Genomic DNA, 21246 nt, shown 5'->3' on the forward strand with positions numbered 1-21246 from the left:
GAGATAAGGAGGAGGCATAAAGAGGAAGAAGAAAAATTGGCTATACAAAGAAATACAACATCAATGAAAATATTTATGTGTTGTGCATGTGTACAAATAATTCCTAGATATAATGAAAATGCATACCTGTGTGTTAAAAAAGAAAAGAAATCACTCCAAACTGATGTTGACTGTGACTTAGGTTTGCTCTCAGTGATTTTCAACTTGTGGGTTGCAACCCCCTTGCCAAACCTCTATCTCCAGAAGCATTCACAATATAGTTTATAACAGTAGCAACAATACAGTTTATGACAGTTATGAAGTAGCAACGAAAGTAATTTTATGGTTGGGGGTCAGAACAACATGAGGAGCTGTATTAAAGGGTCTCGCCATTGGGAAGGTTGAGAACCACTGCTCTAGATTAACAGGACACTGTGACTCATCCCATTAGATGCTGCAGAGGACTTCACCTTTCCATCATGGCAGCTGCTTCCTAGAGGCTGACATCAATGTAGGCAAAGTTTCTCATTGCTGGTGAGAGATGCTAACTTGGCTGTGTGTTTGTTGGATGTCCAAAGTAGGATATATGAGTCTCTAATTAACCAGATCCACTCCACCCTACCCTTCAGGGTCTTGTTAGAGACAGTAACCTCAACACCCCTGTTATTCTCCTGTGCTGAAAGCTATGCCGTTTTGGTTGAGGATGGCTTTATTAGAGCTGTCTTAACAAATAATTTTAATAGTGATAGTTCAATTGGGGGTTTCTTCTATAATAAGAAGTAAGTCTGGTAGAAGATTGTAATGGGAATTAATATACACTTGGAGCTGGGTCTTCTATAGGAAGAAAAACGGCCACTTAACAACCAAACAGCTGTGAAGAAGTTGAACTGTGATGCAGCCTGGTGAGTTCTGCAGGCAGTCCTCCTGAAGGTACTCGAGAATTGCTTTTCTTTCCTCACGATCTTCATTATCCCTGCAAACCTCTTTTAGCGGTCAGTCAACCACATTGCAGGCAAGGATAGGAGCTCACGGGTTTCAGAGGCATTGCAATTAGTCCTTCAGCTTTCTCATTCCAGCTGTTTCCGCTGAGAGAACACGTGACTGAGTCTAGTATCTGCCCTGCAGAGTACAACCAACAGCGTGAGCAAAGTCATTTCTACTCTAAGCAGCCCAGAGTTCTCATATATTCTCCAACATTGGGTTGCAGAGAGCCTTCTTATTTTGCCTAATAACACTTACAGTTATGAATTCTTATTTGCAAATCTGTGATTATTTGACCAGTTTCTGTGTCTCCTACTAAAGCATAATCTGTAAATGGCTAGAAATAATATACTGCAAACCCAGCACATGGTGTCTGGCACATACTCAAATCCAATAAAAAAAGTGTGGTTTTTATGAATGACTATATAAGTGAATAAATATATAATGAGTGAATATATAAAATGAGGGAAATGAGCTCAGATATCCCATATGCTCCACAGTATTTGAGACTCTAGTGCAAGAGGCTTTGATTTTTAAAATTTGGAGTTAATTCTGTCCCTCTTCTCAAATATCATGCAGTAAATTCAGTGCCTAAGTGAAAAGGGTGTGAGTGTGTGCTGGAGAAGCAGCTCAGTGGTTAAGAGCATTGGCTACTCTTCCAGAGGACTAGGGTTCAATTCCCAGCACCTACGTGACGGCTTACAACCATCTGTAACTCAAGTTCCAGGGTATCCAATACCTTCTTCTGGTTTCCAAGGACGCTGCACACCACTGGTACACAGACATACATGCAAGAGAAACACACATATGCATAAAAGAAAAATAAGTAAATCATAAAGAAAAAATGAACCTCTTAGTCATAGTCCTGCATATGTGAAGGGCTGCAGGAAGCCCTTTCATTCACAGCTCTGCTCTCAGGGGAACTGCAGCTCATCCACGCTAGATATCTGTGGTATGGTTTTTTTTAAAAAAAAAAAAAAGGTTTTCAGTCTCCCTTTCTGTGTTTTCCTGGATCTTGAAATCCTAACAATATCAAAGCATGAAAGGACTTGCAATTGCAATTGTTTGGTCCAGTGCAATTGTTGACTTCAGTGATTTCCAAACTCTATTTCAATAGCGGAAACTGTTTTTCAAAATAAATCTTATATAGAAGTTCAGTATTTCTGTTTCTAAGTTTATATTTCTATAAACAAATACAGGCAACAGAAAGGAGTTGGGGAGGGAAGAAGAGAAAGCGGTGGACAACGGAACAAGAGAGAGAGAGAGAGGAGGGAAGAGGGAGGCAGCAGGAGGCTGCAACTGAGATGAGCCAAGGGCACTATGGAAGGTGCCTTCTTGGGCATTAACCGATCAGGCTTCTTCTCTGCTGCGGTCTTTGCCCCCTCCACCTGTCTAGCCTCCCCGTAGTGTTCTCTACTGCGACACTGAAATCAGTCGTCCTTAAATAAGCTGGCTGACTACTTCCTTCTTAAAAAAAAATAAAAATAAAAATAAAACTTGACAATTTCATCGTCTTATCCTTTAGTATTACAACTTCATCCTGCCAGAACAAAAACGTCTTCTCTTTGCTTCCTGTTAATAAATTATTCCATACATTCCTCCCCCACCATAATCTTACAGAAGTCAGATTATCATCATTCACGTGTCTCTTCTTAGAGTGAAATTGACTCGATGTTATGTTGTTTGTGTGGCTTTATTTCGACAAAATAACTTTTGAAAATACAACATGTCACAAGCACTGATTTCCAGTACCAAGAAATAATTTTAGTTAAAAGAAAAAGTATTGACCTTTATGATTACAGTCTAAATTTTATTCGTGGGTATTATAATGAAATGGGTGAATTAGAAGGGGCATGATCACATACTCTCAACTGAACAAAGATCTCATCTCAATGGAGAGGATGTAGACACAGTTAATGGTGTAAGGAAAGGCTATGTGTACCAAAGAGCAGGGCAACGCTATTGATCTGAAGTTGGCATGGTGACAAACTGCTGTGCAATTCTTCCTCTTCCCAATTAAGGTGTCTCTCTTGAACTGATTGAAAGCTGTTTGATAAGTATACTTTCTTCAAGATGGTTGTGCTCAGTTGGGGGTCTTTTTATTAAACTGAAATTTCATCATTAGCTGTGACTGGCACCAGCTGCTGTATAAATTCCATGTTGATATGGATCTCCACTGGTATTCCAAATATTGCAGGTGAATCTCCGATTCCAAATCCTCAATCACGTTGTATGAATAATTAGCATCTGATAAACGCAAAATTGAAAGGCCTCTCATTAGAAGACACAGTACTGGAGACACTATTCCACAGCAGCACCTCAAACACTGAACCAAGTAGGACTCAAAATAATTTTTTTCTAAATCTCTCCAATTCCTTTTTTTTTTCCTACACTTGATTATAATGGGAAAGTTAGGTCATGGATCAAATACTTTCCCTTCCAGAAAAAACAAATGCTGAATCCAAACTCCTGAACATCCTAAATCTTACCTAGAGGCTCTGGTTCCAGCTAAGACACCAGGCTTGGACCTGCATGAGTGTTCTCCCTTTTAAGAGTTTATATTTACTGCTTTGAGTACAAGTGAGAAAATTTCCTGTCGTGTATCCAATATTATTTCAGTGAGATAGAAAAGATATATAAATATATATATATACATATATAAAATAATAATAAAAAGCAGAGAAAGCTTCTTTACAAATAATATGGGACTTAAAAAAAACTCTCACCTTATGCCCACTGTATGTCAAGTAGAATTTTTCTTAAATGTATTTGTGTTTCAGAAGATGTATCTCAAACCATACTTAAGTTGAAACAATGAAATACACTGAAACAAAATATGTTGTGATGGTTCTAAAAAGGGGGCAGAGTTCAATTTCTGAGCCTCGATTTCTTTATCTGTAAAGTACAGATAACATTTTGTTAAGTTCTTGGGGTACTTCAAGCCCTCAACTAGTGTGTATAGAACTGAGTGTTTGTTTTCTAATTCTGAAAGACAAATGATCACATCCTAGTGGTTCAAAACTACCCCTTTACAGTCTCCATAAGGTCAGGATGTGGCCCAGACAAGTCTTCTGCTTCAGGCAAAAATTGCAGGCAAGATGTTGCTCCAACTGTTCTAGTCTGTAGGCTTGACTGGGAAAGAAATCTCTTCCAAACTAACTGAAGAGCTAGGCAGAATTCATTTACTGTGGCTCTAGGAGCAGGAATCCAGGCTCCTTATCGGCGGACGGCCAAGTCTGCTGAGCTGCTCACTATGTGCACGTCCAGTGTTGCTGTTTACCGAGGCAGCAACATGTGACTCTTACATTACATAACACAGTCACAGGTGGACACCCTGCCACCTTTATCATATTCTGTGGCTATAAATAAGCCATAGATCCTGTCCACACTCATTGGTGAGCAGCAGGGTGTAGCTGAAGCTTTCTTGTGTCCCGACTGGCCAGCGGTTGGGACAAATCTCTCCCACTTGTGTCCACCAAGCAAACACACAGGGTCTTATATTAATTAGAACTGCTCAGCCATTAGCTCAGGCTAACTACTGACTAGCTCTTACATTTAAACTCAGCCCATTTCTGTTAATCTATATGTTCCATGGCTTTACCTGTGTGCCATTACATGGTGCTCTCTGGACCGCAGGCTGGTGTCCCCTGACTCAGCCTTCCTCTTCCCAGAATTCTCCTTGTCACTTATCCCGCCTATGCTTCCTGCCTGGCCACTGGCCAATCGGCATTTTATTAAACCAGTGTACAAAAGCATTATCCCACAGCACCAGGGAGCAGAGATCACTAGGTACTAACCTCGAGTCTGTGTGCCACCTCTAGAAAACGAATGAGTGAGTGAATGTGTGAGCAATAAGTAAATACTTAAGTGAAACTGGGTGTGAATGATTTACAAATCATAAACCCTTTGAATCGCAAAAACAAAAAACAAAAACAAAAACAAAAAACCAGCTAAATGCAGAATAAATGGAGTTGAAGAACAAAGTGCCAAGTGAGCACCATTCAACCTTCATGAAGATACTGTACTTAGGAGACTTAGGAGACACAGGCTTTGGGATGCAGGAAATGTTAGAGTAAATTCTCAGAGTAAAGAATGGGATCCTAAAAGAAAAACAGAGCTTTTCTGTCCCTCTTCAAAGTGGTTCTATTTTCTTAAAACTGGACCAAAAGGAGAAATTGGAAGTGAAGTAAAAATGATCAGATATTTTACACACATTTTTACTTTCAAAGCAGTACAACTAATTAACAATAAAAGCAAAGCACAGATAAAACTTAGAGTTAACCTTCTCCAAGCATGTGGAAATGTATTGAAATAAACATTTGAACACCATTAATACCCCAATGGGCAAAGGGCATGGTTATGTGATTTGTGCCCAGGAACCTAAGTAATAAAATAAAATTTGCAAATAGTTTACACCTAATAGAGGGGCCAATGAGATGGGTCTGCAGGCAAAGAAACTCTCTATGCAAGCCTGACAACATGAGTTCCAAGTGTGACCCCTGGAACCCACCTAAAGATGGAAGGAGAGAACGAACTCCACCAAGCTGTCCTCTGACCTCCACGTGCGCACCAGGGCATTTGCTCTCCATCATGTACATGTAAACATGTACACACACATATAATAAACAAATATTTAAAGACTAAATAAAATAGGTCAAAAGCCTTATATAAAAAAATTAAGCATCAATCCATGGTTTTTACTAGCTGATGACTGTGAGAAATTAAACAGCAAAATCAATTACATTAGTGTTATTCACCAAACACCTGGCATAGCTCACCCCGGGACAGAGAGGTATTTGATGATAATTAACTCTCAGTCAGTCAGCGGTGGGGGAGCTATAATCAATAACAGCCATCTCCAGATAACCAGAAAATTGCTCCTGAGATCACAGGTTCAGGGTAACATGGAGTTAACAGGGGAGGGAAACTACTAGGAATTCTTTCAGGTTAACATGTGCTCATCCCGTGGCTGGAAAACAGCAAAGCAGAGATAGATTGGGCATCCTCAGGAAGAACAGGAAACCAGGCAGTGAGGTGGACCTTCTGCCCAAACATGACGTCCATGCTCTCTCTCTCTATTTTTTTTAATACTCTTGTAGTAGCTGCTTCCTTTGCAGTAGGAGGACAAACATCACTCCCGGACATCCCCTGCCCACATCCATCCTCCACCCCACACAGGGATGATGACAGGGTTTTGTTCTTCCCTCTGCCTTAGGCCTGTGCAGGATAGACTGAATATTAGTTTATTTGTATCAGGGACAGGAGCGGAAAGGTTAATAAGTAAAACATTTGTTGCTGCCATCAAAGTTATTTTTCTCTTCAGTAGGAATAAAACAGAGGTGGAATTATTGCTGGGCTCAGATGGGCTTTCTTACGGGGTCAGAGAGCGTGGACACTTGTCAGGCAGCCACAGCATGAGGTAATAGCTGGAGACCTGTGGGTGCTGCGTATCAACAGGTGGTCCGTGATTTTCCGAGAAGTTTGTCATGAGTGGATCCTGTGGGTTCACAACACAACTCCAGGCTTACAGACTACAAGAGACTCAATAAGTTCTTCAAGCCAGTGTGGGTCACCACCCTCTATGATTAAGGGTAGGTTGAGTCTGGGGCCCGAGGCGGGGCTAGGGGGCAGGAAGGAGACATAGCAATGTCGAGTCAAAAGGACATGGGGACAGAAGCTAGAAACCAGAGGCTGCAGTACCTCTCCGAGAGCTGCTCCAATGCTCTGAAAGAGAGAAGGAATACATTACAACACAGACCTTCATGAACGTGAGCAGACCACAGATTGTTCACTACATTTGGCCTCAGTAAAGACTGCATGCCTCACTTGGTCGCCACTCGTCTGCTCCCCTTCTAAGTCTGTAGAAGAATATCCTTTGGTCTTCAGCCTTTAAGTGTAGTTGCCCAGGTGCTTCATCCATGAGGTAGATTTAATAAACCTAGTCTGTGCCTCGTTAATCCTCAACATGTATGCTTCTATCAGTATGCCTTCCTTGGACTAAATTTTGAAGCACACAAATTTGATCTATTGCTCAATTAGCGTATAAATACAATAAACAATCACCAGGTTGATGTGTTTAAGATAAAGAAGACACTAATACTAACAAACTATCAAACTGTCCGTGAGATTCATTAACCCATTCCTTTTGTAGTGATATCAATGGGACTGAGAAGTTAATCTGTTGATGAAAAAATAACAAATAACACTTCTAATTCTTAATGTGAAAGTAGCTTTCTTATTCCTCTTTAAAACATTTACAATGATCCCATTGTTACCGACTGAGTATAGCAAAACAGTGTGAACAAAGATGTGTAAACATGCAGGTGCCTGAATATGGAAAAATAGTCCAGTAAAGCATGAAGTATCAATAAAGCGGAGTATATAGACATTATCAAAAAATGTGTGTTCCCAAATGCACAACTACACATACACACTAAATAAAAAAAAAAAACCCTCTAAACTCTCTCCTGGGGATTGGAGATGCAGATCAATAGCAGAGCATTTTCTTAGTGTGCATGAGGCCAGAAATTCAATTTCTAGCACTGCAGTATATAATAATATTTACATAAATTACATACATATATACATACATATATATATATGGGTGTGTGTGACTACCTGCAATTTTTTGTCTTGACTATGATCTCCCTCATCATCATCAACAAACACTACTAACATCTAGATAGGACTTGAAGTTTATAAATTATTTCTACATGTGCTTTCTTGCTGTATAGTTACTGTAATATCCCTGTTTGATTTTTTTGTTTGGTTGTTTTTTCAAGATAGGATTTCTCTGTGTAGCTCTGGCTGTCCTGGAACTCACTCTGCAGACCAGGCTGGCCTTGAACTCACAGAAATCTGCCTGCCTCTGCCTCCCTGAGTGCTGGAATTAAAGGTGTGTGCCCCCACCACCTGGCAACATCCCTGTTTTATTGAAAAGAAAACCAGGCATCATGAGGGGTAAATGGTCTGCATGGGATCTCACAGCTAGTTGAAGTAAATCACTCTCAAATCTGCCAATTCTATGTGTTTTGTTTCCTAGTCTACCAGTGATATTCCATTTCTTTGGTTACTGAACTCTTGTAGTGCTCTCAGTTGACCTCACTTAGAAAATAGTAAACCAAACCTTAGAGAACCCAACTTCATCAAAGCTCTAAAAGACCAACCCATGAGAGCAGACTTAAGCTGAGAAGGGTTCTCCTCATTCACGTCACAGCTGCGTGCTCTTTGAAAAGTGGTACCAAACATTAAGAACATGCTTTCAAAGAATTAGCACTGCATTCAAATTCAAGGAGAGAAATAAAAACAAAGAAAATGTCTTCTTGGCACCACAACTAGTGACATGGCAGCCTCTCTCCATTTACTGATGTTTACATTTTTATTTGAAAACATGAACAAAATTCTCAAGAGGAAACAAGCATAAGTAGAAGGGAGTGGGGGAATATGTCACCTTCTGTTTTGTTTCTATATTGAAATGTCCAAAGCTGGGTACGTTTTTAAAGAAAGGAGGTTTATTAAGCTCATAGTTCTAAAGACTCCAGAGCACAGTGAGTTCCTCTGCAGCCAACTTCCATCTTGGAGGGAAGCTCACGAAGACATAGTATGTTCTAAGGGAAGATGATATGCACTGTCATGCATCAAAGTCATGAAGTTCAGGAAGTAAACAACTCAAAAGCTCCAGGAAATCCCTAAAAGTGACCAGATTCACTAGATTCCTCCCTCTGCCAAACACATATAAGCAGTAAGGGCTGCTGAGAGACACTTAGAGAAGCTGAGATGTCTGGAAGAAGCAGAGTCCAGCTAAGCTGGATGGAAGAGGCTCAGACCAATTTAACTACCTGTAAAGAACACTCTCCAATCTCCAATCTCACAACTGTCTAAGGTTGTGCAGTGTCCTCCAGGATTCCAATTTTCATGATCTTACACCCGTGCTGGGGTAGACTTTGGTGATACAGCTGTCTTTGAGTTATTTCTGCCTCTGTAAGTAATCCCAATAAAACACCCTGGTTCACCAATTGGACTTTGATAATATCCTTACTTTGGTCTGTGCTGGTTCCCTATCTGGGGATGGGAGGTAATATGTTTGTTCGCTTCTTCCCAGGAGCACTGTCAAACACACCATGGCTCTGGCTTCAGCTCAGCTCTAGTGAGGTCCCCTTGGAAGTCAGTACCAAAATAGTGAGACCACTTCTGAAGAAAGGAGATGGTACCCTAGGATAGGAAGTTATAGAGCAATTTAAGAGCTCAGAGGTTGGTCTTGCTCTTACAATAACTCACTCTCACTAGAATTAACCCAGAGTCCATAAGAACTGTCATAATCCCATCTAAGCAATAATACAGTCAATGACCTAACAGCCTCTCATGAGGTCCTACTTCTTAAAGACCCCACCACCCTTCCCTGGCGGCAGTGAAGAATGGGCTTCCACCATGTGATCACTGGGGAACAAACTGCATGCAAAACATAGCAATCAGTATATAATATAAGTCGGATCACCATGCTTGACTGACATTTGGATTTGGGGGTTTCCAGTCTTTCAGGCATCATCCTTTAAAAAAACGAGCACATACATGTTCAAGTGAATGGCTGCATGATTGGGAGACCTCAAGTTAAGCTATGGAAGTCAGGGAAGGAGATAGGTAAGAACTCTTCAGAACCCTTAGGGTACAGTTGCCATGTCTAGAAAAGAACAATCATGCAAGGTGTTCAGTGATAGTTGATTTTCTAATAACTGCCCTTTGGGGATAGCATACTGTACTCAATGTCTGGAATATAATTTTATAAGAAAAATATTCATTGCTGATCTGAAATGAAAGTTAACTAGGTAATCTTGTACTTTGTCTGGCCACTCTGCCCTAAGAATAGTCCTGTGTCAAGCTCCAGGGATACTTGTTGTGGATAAAAACTCGAACTGAGTTACTGTGAGCAGGTCTGAATTAAGTCCTTGGGTGTACACATACATCTTTTTAACGTGTTTCATCATCTGCTTGAACCTTTTGTCTTTGATTGAAAGTCGCTGTAAACTAATGCTTGAATACCACAGCGTTAATCACAAGCCTCTTGAAGTATTTTCATATTGTGTATAATAAATGCCCATATACTTAGGATTTAAGTAAGAACTACTTACCACAATATTTAGTTAAAATTACAAAGTGAGTACAAATTAAGCCATCATTTTGTTAAGGTTTACATTATAAGTCTGATTTAATTTCCTCATGTTTTTCTATGTATGTTTGTATAACTGTTGTGCTAAGACTTTCACTGATAAAGTATTTCAAATTAGCTGCTAGAAGAAATACATTTAAGGAGTTACAACTGATGTACATTGGGACTAAACACCTACAATCAGAGTTGTTTCTCACCTGAGTCCCTCTTACTGATGTTATGTAACAAATGGTCCTGATTGCTGGCAATAACTCACTTAACAGTCTCGCATTTACACGGTAAGCTCATAAAAATAAAACAATGTACCACTAGTTTTCCTGAAAAGAAACCAACACGAGATGTGGGCTGGATAAGCTCCATGGACATTTTATCACATCTGAAGTTCTCATACGACTGGGAAACACACGTTTGTGAGAGGTGGTGGTGGCATTCGGTGGGGTGAGCGCAAGGAAGGAAACAGGAGTCATCATCTTTATGATCACTGACCTCCATCCCCCCAGCCATCCACACTAGTGTCCTAGAAAACCAAGCCTATCTGTTAGGTAGAGTGCTGGGGCAGGGCAGGGAAGCTGAAAAGCCAGGAGAGTAGCAGTGAGGAGACCCAATGCAGACACAGACAGGGACCTGGCGTTTTCCTCATTTGTGTCCTTGTGTGACTTGTGTGACGAGTTTGAATTTTCACATTCATTTGACAATGTCATTTACAATCATGAAGTCATCAGCATCTTTTTCCCATTTTTTTTTAAAATTCTGTATGATCTTCTTGTAAAATATCCTAATTTCAGTTCATGGAAGAGTCCAAAGAATTCTCCAGATCTAATTTCATCCCAATACCTCTCCCCAAATCACCTTAATGTGATGTTCTGAGAAATTTGTGGAGCACATTGTTATTGAGAAGAGCAGCGTCTTGGTGGTAAGGTAGCTAATTCCTCTTCTCTGCAACTCAGCGTAAGACTTTTATTTAAAGCTTGAAGAAGAGAACATTCACATGGTTCATCTTGGGAGCTTCAACAGGTTAGCTCAAGGCATGGGCAAATCATGAGTCCACATGGGGATCCTGAGGGAGTCACTTAGAATGAAGGCTGAGCTCGCCTCCTAACACTCTTCTCCTGTCTTAAGATGTGCCCTGCTCACGAGAAATAGCCACTTTGAGAACTTTGTATAGTATTCTTTCCCCTAGACCTGCTCAAAACAGACAATGGGTTTATGGATAAGTAAGGAAATCCAGGGCTTGGGGCTGGAGAGATGGCTCAGAGGTTAAGAGCACTGACTGCTCTTCCAGAGGTTCTGAGTTCAATTCCCAGCAACCACATGGTGGCTCACAACCATCTGTAATGAGATCTGGCACCCTCTTCTGGCCTGTAGACTTACAGGCAGACATTACACTATATACATTAATAAATAAATAAATCTTTAAAAAAAAATCCAGGGCTTGTCTGTCTTCTGCTTAGAGCTTCTTCATCCATTCAAATTCTGTATCCCATGTTAATGTAGCCAAGCACTTCCAAATGCCTCAGGAAACAGTCTGTGAAGGAGGGATTTGATTTTAAAATTTAACAATATTTAATATGATGCTTTTTATAGATAACATTCAAGTGGTTGAAAAACTAAAATGGCCTGCCCCTCCCTGAGGATTCTTAAGCAGCCAACAATTTCCCTCAGGATTCATAAGCAGTTACTGGTTTCTGAGGAGGGGGATACATTTTCTTCAGTGATGTAGCCACAGTAAGCTGCTCATGTTCCCCTCACCAATGATCCTGTTAGCAACCAGAATGAAACATATGGGGGTGGGGAGAGAGAAAGAAAGAGAGAGAGAGAGAGAGAGAGAGAGAGAGAGAGAGAGAGAGAGAGAGGAGAGAAGTGGGGTGCAGACTAGTTGGGACAGAAGGAAGGCGGTCAGTGGAAATGGGAGGGGGGCCAAAAGAGAGTGAATATAGCAAACATGAAAACACATTAGTGAAACTGTCATAATGAAACCCATTATTATGTATAGTTAATATATGATAATAAAAATATACACACGTTAGAAGAGGAAAATAATAAAATTAAAATAACACAAAGAGATATAGGTTGAAAGGTTACATTTAACCCCTGACTCAAATGCCCACTGTAAGCTAGCTCTTACTGTGTTTTTTTTTGGGGGGGAGGGGGAGAGCGTGGGAGGTCTTCCAATGTTTTTATATGTAGTCACATGTCATTTAATGATAGGGATTATTTCTGAGAAATGTATCACTAAGCAATTTTGCCTCCAAGTGAACCATATAAAGTGTACTTGCTCTGACTAACTTGACAAGTCCCCTTAAGGCAGGCAGAAAATGAGATGAACATGAAAGTCACTTCTAGAGTGAAATGGAAGTCTGTTTTATAGCACACTCTTTCTTACTAAGGAGAAAAAAGTCTAGCATAGCAAGTACATAATCATTATCAACGATATCCAGTATTACACATTATACGTCAATATAGCTGTCAGCACAGTAGGTCTGTCTGCACCAATGTGATTACAAGCATGTGAGTTACTGTGCTATAATGGATAAGATGTGTCTAGGCTGTAGGAACTTTCCAAGTCCATGGTAATCTATGGGACTGCCACCATATCTTTTTATATAACAACCCATCATTAACTGAATCACCTTCAGCATAGGCCTATAAATATGAATAGACATTAATACACATTATTTCACAGTTTTCTTTTCTACAGAGGAAAGCATACATTATACATGTTACCGTGTTTACTTTTTTTGTTGTTGTTTTTGTTTTGAGACATGTTTTCTCTGTGTAGCCTTAACTGTCCTGGAACTCGTTCTGTAGACCAGGCTGGGCGCAAACTCACAGAGATTCACTTGCCTCTGGCTCTGAATGCTGAGATTAAAGGTGTACACCACCACCACCCGGCCACCCGGCCCATTGTTTGTTTTCATCATGTGAAATTTATCCTGGGTCACTCAGTGTTATTCTCTGGAGAGTATCTCCTAATTGACAGATTGTCCTTGTCAATAAACAAAAGGTCCCTTAACTCTTACTGTACATACAATGCTGCATTGAGCAGTCTGCCTTTTGTTCATGCACAGGTACAGCTGCAGGATGTTTCCAGAATTGAGAGGTCATAGAATTTTAATTTGGATATTTTTTAACACTTACCAAAGAGTGGCATACATCTGGTTATTTGGTTACTGCTGTCTGTCTCCATGTGATTTAATAAGCTTCTAGAGCAGTGGTTCTCAATCTTCCCAATGCTGTGACCCTTTAATACAGTTCCTCATGTTGTGGTGACCCCAACCATAAAATTATTTTTGTTGCCACTTCATGACTATGATTTTGCTAGTTATGAATCACGATGTAAATATCTGTGTTTTCTGGTGGTCTTAGGTGACCCCTGTGAAAGGGTTGTTCAACCTCCAAAGGGATAGAGACCCACAGTTTTCACTGTAGTGCCTGTCATGTTAGTGCTGAATACAAACTAGATGGCCTACTATAAATATAACTTCGATAAGACTGGCATAACCCTTAAACTTAGGGGCTAGGTTCAGGTGCGGATTGGGGCTTTTCTGAGTTTATATTTCAAGATGAAAATAGGCCTGATAAAGATGAAAGTACTGAATAAGGAGTGGCGGTTTCAAGGATAAGGCTAACCCTTCAATCCAGGGACTGGGTCAATGTCAGGTAAGCCTCTAGGTTAATTATACACCGAGGCTGAATGACAAGGTGGAGAGGAAACCTAGAGAACTCCTTCCTGATGAAGCCATGGAGACTGAGAAGAGCACACACTTGGAATTCAAGCCGAGGAGGAGGAGGGAAACGTGAGTGCACCCTTAAAGCAGAACCTGTACAGAGATAGACAGAGGAAGAAGGAGAGAGGAGAGGGCGGGCAGCATGGCTCTAATTTAGCTTCTCCCACGGATCCTCATGGAAGCTCCGGTTTTGCTCCACAGCTCCCACACTTAGGGAAGTTGCTAGTGAAAGGCCTAGGTAAGACAGACCTAGCTACAATGCTTCACCCACTCCTTCCCAGAGCAGCATCCCCCCACAGCCCTAGAGGCTCACCCCTAGCAAGGAGGCTATAATGAATGTTTCTCTTTCTACGAGATTGTCATCAGTCATCGCAGAAGCCAATGAACTATGTTTAGCTAACTTTGAAAAAATAGCAGGGCAGACAGAGGCATCCTGTGTGCAAATCTCAGCTCAGCTCTTGCTAAGATCCCTCAGACGCTGCCAGAGAAAGGTGATCTGGTACAACTTCTTTGGTTGTATCAATAAGGTGTAGGGATAACACTTAAAAATTGCAAATGTGTTTCTACCTAGTGATTCCACTTCAAGGAATTAATTCTGTTGGTACACTTATAAAAGTACACATAGTGTGCATGTTTACTGAACCATAATTTTGAGAGGCAAAAATTAAATAAAATAATTTTCCATCAGTATGGTAATGACTTTTTTATTCATAATGCCATCTTATATAGCATCCTTCACAGCTACTAGAAGAACGAGGTAAACCTCATTGTGTAGAATGGGGAGCAATGGACAACATCATTGCTAAGTGAATAAAAATCAATCGATTTAAAACAGCCAATGTAGTGTACAATTTTATTATTTAAAAGAAAACATGCTTACATGGGAATGAAAAAGATATCTGTTTAAAAATGTAAGAGGTTATTACTAATGTTCATCATTGAGGAACGGGCCTGAGGGAATGAGAGAACACATGGGATAGTTCTTATTTTAGATGCTTTACATATTGTTTTTGTAGTCGCAAAGTTCACTTACACAGGCGATTATTTCTTGAGTTCCTTCGGTGTTTAAGTTATGTGGTGTTTGGTGATCATGTTTGACTCAAAAGAATCATCACTTTCAAAAACTCTATTTAACAGAGGTTCATTATGGCTGAGAAAACAGCTATGGTTAACCTTAACTGAGGTTCACAGAACTGATTTCAACTTTGTGGGTCTATTTCCCCCAGCCCAGCACATGCAGAAAACTTAGTAAAATGTCATGTGGTTACAAAACTCTGTGTGGTGAGTCTTCACACTCTTCACCAGATTGTGTAACTTTAGTATCACCCTTCAATTCCCATATACTTCCATTTCTTACTTACCTGGGCACGTATTTTTGGTTTTTGTTTGTTTGGGGGTTTGTTTTGTTTTTTGAGACAGGGTTTCTTTGTGTTGCCCAGGCTGTCCTCGAACTCACAGAGATCCACCTGCCTCTTGCCTCCTGAGTGCTGGGATTAAAGGTGTGCACACACCATGGCTCAGCTCACCAGGGCACATCTTTTAAAAACATGTTTTAGTTCCTCTGTTGTTTCCTGCAAAGACTCCAAAGCAATTTACTTAAAATAATGGAAGAAATGTGTCATATTTTGCAAGGTCAGGGAGAAGTGACCAAGAAAAGACAATTCCACCTTATGCAAATACCTGCTTTGCTGAAGAAGAGTATGCTCCAAGTAGACTGATTCTGATGTAGACTTTCACATCCTGATAACTGGAGCCATTCAGTTCATCCTTGTCCTGTATCTTGAGACAAAAGAGGGAGGAGAGGGAGAGAAAGAGAGGGGGGGGAAGATGAGAAAATGACAAGGCACAAAAAAACACCTGGCCAGTGCAATGGGCTCAACATATGTTCTCTTGGGGGCAAGGCTTTAATGAAAAAGCTCAAATGTAGCAGAATATTGTTTGGGACATCAAGGTGCAGGTCACCTACTTGTTGCTAAGATGATGACGTCTTTGCCTGTATTTTAACAAAATTTCAGAGTTGGAGAGTTTTAGCAAATTTACTTTCTGCAGTATGAAAAACATCATAGAGAGTGCAGTGTTTATTTAATTGCCTTGGTGGATTGTGACTCTTCAGTGTAGAAGAGTATTTTGTGTTTATAAATGTAGAGAAGCCTACATTCATATAGTAAGCTGGTGTCTTCATTAAAAGACAACTGATTAAAAGTGGTGCACACTTTTAATCTCAGCACTCAGGAAGCAGAGGCAGGTGTATCTATGAGTTCAAAGTCAGCCTGGTGGACAGACTGAATTCTAGGACAGCCAAGGCTACACAGAGAAACTCTGTCTCAAAAAACAAAACCAAAAAAAGATATAGGCATGTCAAGCAAGGAAACAATTTATCTCACTGTAGTTATAGCCAGGTCTAGCTCATGGGTGTGAACCAAGCCTACAATTCATAAATAACCTTAAGCTTTTCCTGGTGAGCTTTGAAGATCAGTGCCACTGATCTTAGATTAGAGAGCTGCTACTTTGCAACTGAGTGCTCAGGCCCAATGATCACTGGGATAAAGCAAAGGGGGTTAAAAAAATCAGCAAATCAAAAAGAAAGAATAGGAACTAATGCAAAACAAAGAAACACAGTAAAAGCCTAGATTCCCTAGTTCATTTAATACCCAAATATTCAAGTTCTGCAGTTTAAAAAAAAGGAACACAACTTTCCAAGAAAAGTTGCTTCTTCAAAATGGACAGGTTGTAAGCCCACCTGGCAATTCAGTTTCAAGCATATGTGCTGGTGTGACTTTGAGTCTGAAAACACTGTCCTCCAATATTTAGATCTGAGTTCTTAGAAATAAATGATCTCAACCAACTAAAGAAAGCCCAAAGGCACATTGGCACTGAAGATTCAAATGGCATATGGGTGAGAGTACATATTTTATTTTATTCCATTCTCCAGGAAGCTTGCAGATAAATATACCAAACCAAGCCCACAGGATTGAGGTAACTCTTCAGATTTATTTTAGTACAGACTGTTTTCTTCTTTGAACCACTAATCAACTTTATTAGGCGCCATTTCTACAGTTCGAGTCTATTTGCACCAATGTCTTAGCATCCTCATGTCCTCTCATCAGAATATTGGTTAGGCTCCCTAGTGTGAAACATTTATCCAGTTGCTCGCCTGATTATTCACATGTTTTTGAGATTTGTGAAATGTGGCAGATAAACAGGTTTATGCTGTGTGCAACTTGGAGGGCAGCCAATGTCTGCCTGCCTATACAGCATATTTACTCTCCTTCCCTGAATCTCTCTCATACAGAGAAGCTGTATTTTAAGACTAAAATCAGTGTAGATGGCAATCCAGTAATGTCACTGCAGAAAACAGCAGGTACCCATCCACTCATTTGCAGTGATTCTTGCAGTGAAGAAAGTGAATCAATGATTCACTCAACGGACAAAGAAACGTCGCAGTGAACACGTGGGAAAAAAAATCAAATGCGGGGAAAGTAACACTTTTCTCGAGAGGTGTGCCCTGATTTTAAATAGCAAAACCTCTCGCGAGAAAATTAGGAATGTTTTCAAAGCGTTCCTGCCGCACCTCAGAAAGCTACAGCACGCTCCCTGTCTCCCTGCATCTGCTGTTTTATTGCCTTTGTGTTGTACTTCTAAAATAAATATCAATAAATCATTGCAGTTAGATACTCTAATATAGACAGAAATGTACTTGACTCCCTACAGTCATTACAATTGGAGGGGACTCTGATTAGGACGCTTTACTTAATTAAGTGACATCGTCTAAAGAGAGTTCTTCCCCCCATTCTCTGTCTAACAGTCTTGTAAAACACCAACAGAGGAAATTCATTCTGTTGTTTGCTTTCTTTATTGTAAATGGTTTCTTCTCATTCATATTTTACAGATGTGGTGTTAATGAAATGGCTAATAAGCCAAAGACTGCTATTCAGCTACAGCCCTATTTCAGTCAGGCCAAGCTACATAGACTAGAGACATTTTCTTCTGTCCCAGAAATGTGTGTGTGTGTGTGTGTGTGTGTGTGTGTGTGTGTGTGTGTGTGTGTATGTGTGTATGTGTGTGTGTGTGTATGTGTGTGTGTGTGTGTGTGTGTGTGTGTGTGTGTGTGTGTGTATATATATATATGGAAGCATATGTAAACTACAATTATTTTGATTTAAAAGAAAAATTGCCAGACTTCTTCTAGTTTATATGTATGGTTCAGCAGAGACCTTTAAAATCTCTTTCTTTGGGAAAACAGAAAAAAAAAAATGGGCGAAGAATAAGGAACCCTTATGCATTAGATGTTATTTGTAAGGCATTTTGCCTTTACTGAAAGAAGTCATTAAATTTGGATTGCCAATACAAATATGATTATATATGTTTTCTAAATAAAATGTTGTTATGTTGCAACTGAACTCATCCATTTATTGTTTGTTTACCTAATGCTCAAACTGCATGTTTTATTCATAGATGTCTGGGAGAAAAAAATTTTGCTTGATAATCACACCAAGCATATTTAACAAAAGCGATTCTCCTTTTATTAGTGAGCAGGTTTAAGCAGAATGATTTCATTTTTTTCCCCATTTGGTTAATTCAGACTTGCAGGATCCTTGGCGGAGAGCTTTTGTTTCCCCCCCGCTGCCTTTTATACCTTTAATGTATGCATGCCGATCCACTGATGGGAAAATATCATTTCCTGAGACTCCTCCTTGTCCCTTCTTGGCTATTCTCTCCATGGATTTCTCATTTTACTTAGTGTTCGATAGTTAATTTTGCCAGCTCGCTTTATATACAAGATAGATCAAGTGAAGGCAAGTGAGGAACTCGTGTTCCTGTTGAGGGCTTTGAATTTCCTTCCATTAGAGTAAATTTGGATCCTAAGTACATTTATTTACTCGTCCCTTTAAAATAATACATAATTATGCTTCTAAAGAGATTGAAAAATGTGTAAGATAAAAAGTAGTAAAGGAAGTGAATATTTATCAGCATTGTGGTATTGTTCTCAATCCTGAGCTCTTTTAATAAAAAATGTTTGCAACATTAGCAGATCAACAATAGCTTTGCAGCTAAACCAGCACTATTAAAAGCAGTGTTAAACGTCAAAACTTTGTTAAAGGAACTCAACTAGCTTGCCGCAGACTAACTTCACCTTGATACAATATACAGCTAAAAACTTTGCTGATCTGTAAAATTTAAATGCATATAGGTCTCAAGATACATGACTGGGTATTAATGCATCACATGCAAGAGGCTTTTAAATTAATTGCTTAACTATTGAAAGAATATTTTGTGATATTGATAAGAATCTGCATTGTTTTATATTCATTCCATATAGGTTGGTTATTTTTAAAATCAAATAACAGTCATCATAACAATGCAGTTGCTTTAAGTCTGTTTATATGCTTTTGCTTTGATGGCATACCATCTACATAGGCCCACTGCCTGAAGACAATCTGAAATATATAATTTTTTCCTAATTCCCCAAGTTAAGAAAGCCAAAGAAACACAATAAAATAATTTGATCCTGGACTTGCAAGTCCCAGAAGTTGCTTGTAACAGCTTTACTATTTTTCCAAAGGTGCCATTTATTAAAGACCAGCATTACATGAGTTCCAAAGTTATGAAACTTCAGTGTCTTCCTAATATTGTAATCTGGGTCATTTTTATGGCTCAGTTAACCTACCATCTGTTAAGCAAAGGTCTTTTCTTCAAGCTCTCCAGTTTAAAAGGCGCTCTTGTCCTGACGTAAAGCGGAGGGCATTCCCGCCCCTTGAAAAAATTTTTGAGGAACCGAATCACATAAAGTCAATCTGATAGAGATTTTATTCCACCCACCCCCACGTTTGTTTACTTCTTTAAAATTATTTTTAAACCAATTCACCCCCTACCCACCCACCCAGGACTTTAAGCTGAATGAGAACTGTGTCTAATGAATACCACTGAGGTTAGAGCTGCAACGAATCATTATCTGGCAGAAGAATGTGAGCCCTGTTTCGGCTGAACCAATTATTTTTATCAAATGACTTTTCTACTTAAAATGTTTGCTTTAATTGTATTGCAAAATAAAAAAAAATGCTGTTTTTTAAAGGTAAGCAGAGTTTTCGTAATGCATGTTTTAGACCACAATTACCCCAAATTCCTACAAATCAATGTGTGGGCAACAGAGCAAACTTCGGGCTGATACTTACAGAAAGGGCTGTCTGGGAAAGCAGCTAACATTTACAGCCAGCCCTGAAGGACAAGTGCAGCCGTCTCGAGTTAAATACAAGTGTTACTGTGTCTTTAATAGGAGAAGGAAATCATATCCCAACATACCTTTATGTTATTATTTGTGAAATGATTATCCAAACTAAAATATTTGTCATGAGGCTGGTGATCTGAAGGGTAAGTTTGCTAAGGGTCACAGATGCACCCTCTCGCCGAGCTGGAGAGTAAATCTGCGCAAAGAGGAGAAACAGTTTAGTGCTAGGCAGAGGTTGGTTCTCAAAACTTGTTTTCTTTCTGCAGGCATATGAGTTTTCACGAAAGGGAATATTTAGCAAAGTCCTTTTTCTTTTTCTTTTCCCTGTTTATTTGTTTGTTTATTTTATTTATTTTTGAGATGGGTTTGGTGAGGAAGAGGGAGAAAGCCACGTCTTGTATGTAGTAAGAGGAGACAATATGCAGACCAGAAAAAAATAAATAAATAAACAAAAGCCAGACAGCTTAGCTGTCCTCCAAAGCATGTTTCCTTCTACCAGGAGATGGCTGAAGAGTTTGAGAGCAGCTCATTTGCAAGGACAAACCATGCTTTATAAACACTGGAGACTGGACCATGGACTTCTAACCAAGACATCTCACTTAGAGCAACCGGTTTTATTGCTGGTTATGCCTCCAAAAAAGGCTGTCTGCTAGCTGTTCACAAACTAGCTTTTTAAAGGGGGCAAACCTTGACAAGAAACTCTTGTCAAAACGTGTGAATATTTTTTCATAGGTTATTTTTTAAAATGTTCTGAAGCACCTCAGTGGCTCAGAATAGTTTGCCTTTCAGGTTAGATGACGAACAGCAAACCACCACCAGATTTTTTTTTTTTTTTATGTAGGATACATGGCAAAACTTTAAATACTGCTTACAAGAAACACACTGTGAACTTCATGAAAATAGGATAAAAGCAGTATTTTTCCTTAGCAATGTTTTTCCTGAGAATAAGAAATCAACCTAAAGCTAAGTTTTTCTGGGTAAAAGCAAGCACTCAAGAAGTTGTGAAAACAGGGTAGTGTTAAGTCCTGTATCTTCCCTTAAGATACATAGTGTCGATACTATGTAGTTAACTTAGTTCAGTACCGTGTTAATATGAGAATAGATGTAATGTGATAATTACTTGCAATATAATAATCATTCATAATACCCCTGTATTGAGTGGCTCAGGA

At 39.6% G+C, this 21246-nt stretch overlaps 1 long non-coding RNA gene across 10 annotated transcripts in view; it reads right to left on the bottom strand.

The window, feature by feature from the left end:
- Positions 1-1931: 1931 nt before the first annotated feature.
- The window catches only part of LOC128110766 (uncharacterized), a 36362-nt gene continuing 17047 nt past the window's right edge, over positions 1932-21246 (bottom strand). For 3 of the 10 annotated variants that reach the window (XR_008218315.1, XR_008218318.1, XR_008218317.1), the window contains 4 exons: positions 20152-20273; positions 15213-15630; positions 3687-11648; positions 1932-3207 (listed from right to left, as the gene is read on the bottom strand). This is a non-coding gene — a long non-coding RNA (uncharacterized LOC128110766). The remainder of the gene's footprint in view (positions 3208-3686; positions 11649-15212; positions 15631-20151; positions 20274-21246) is intronic. The other 7 variants (XR_008218316.1, XR_008218321.1, XR_008218319.1 and 4 more) reach the window with 7 other exon arrangements.

The sequence above is a fragment of the Peromyscus californicus genome, unplaced genomic scaffold (genome assembly GCF_007827085.1).
Source record: "Peromyscus californicus insignis strain IS unplaced genomic scaffold, ASM782708v3 Scaffold_15__1_contigs__length_86483966, whole genome shotgun sequence".
Classification (NCBI taxonomy): Eukaryota; Metazoa; Chordata; class Mammalia; order Rodentia; family Cricetidae; genus Peromyscus; species Peromyscus californicus.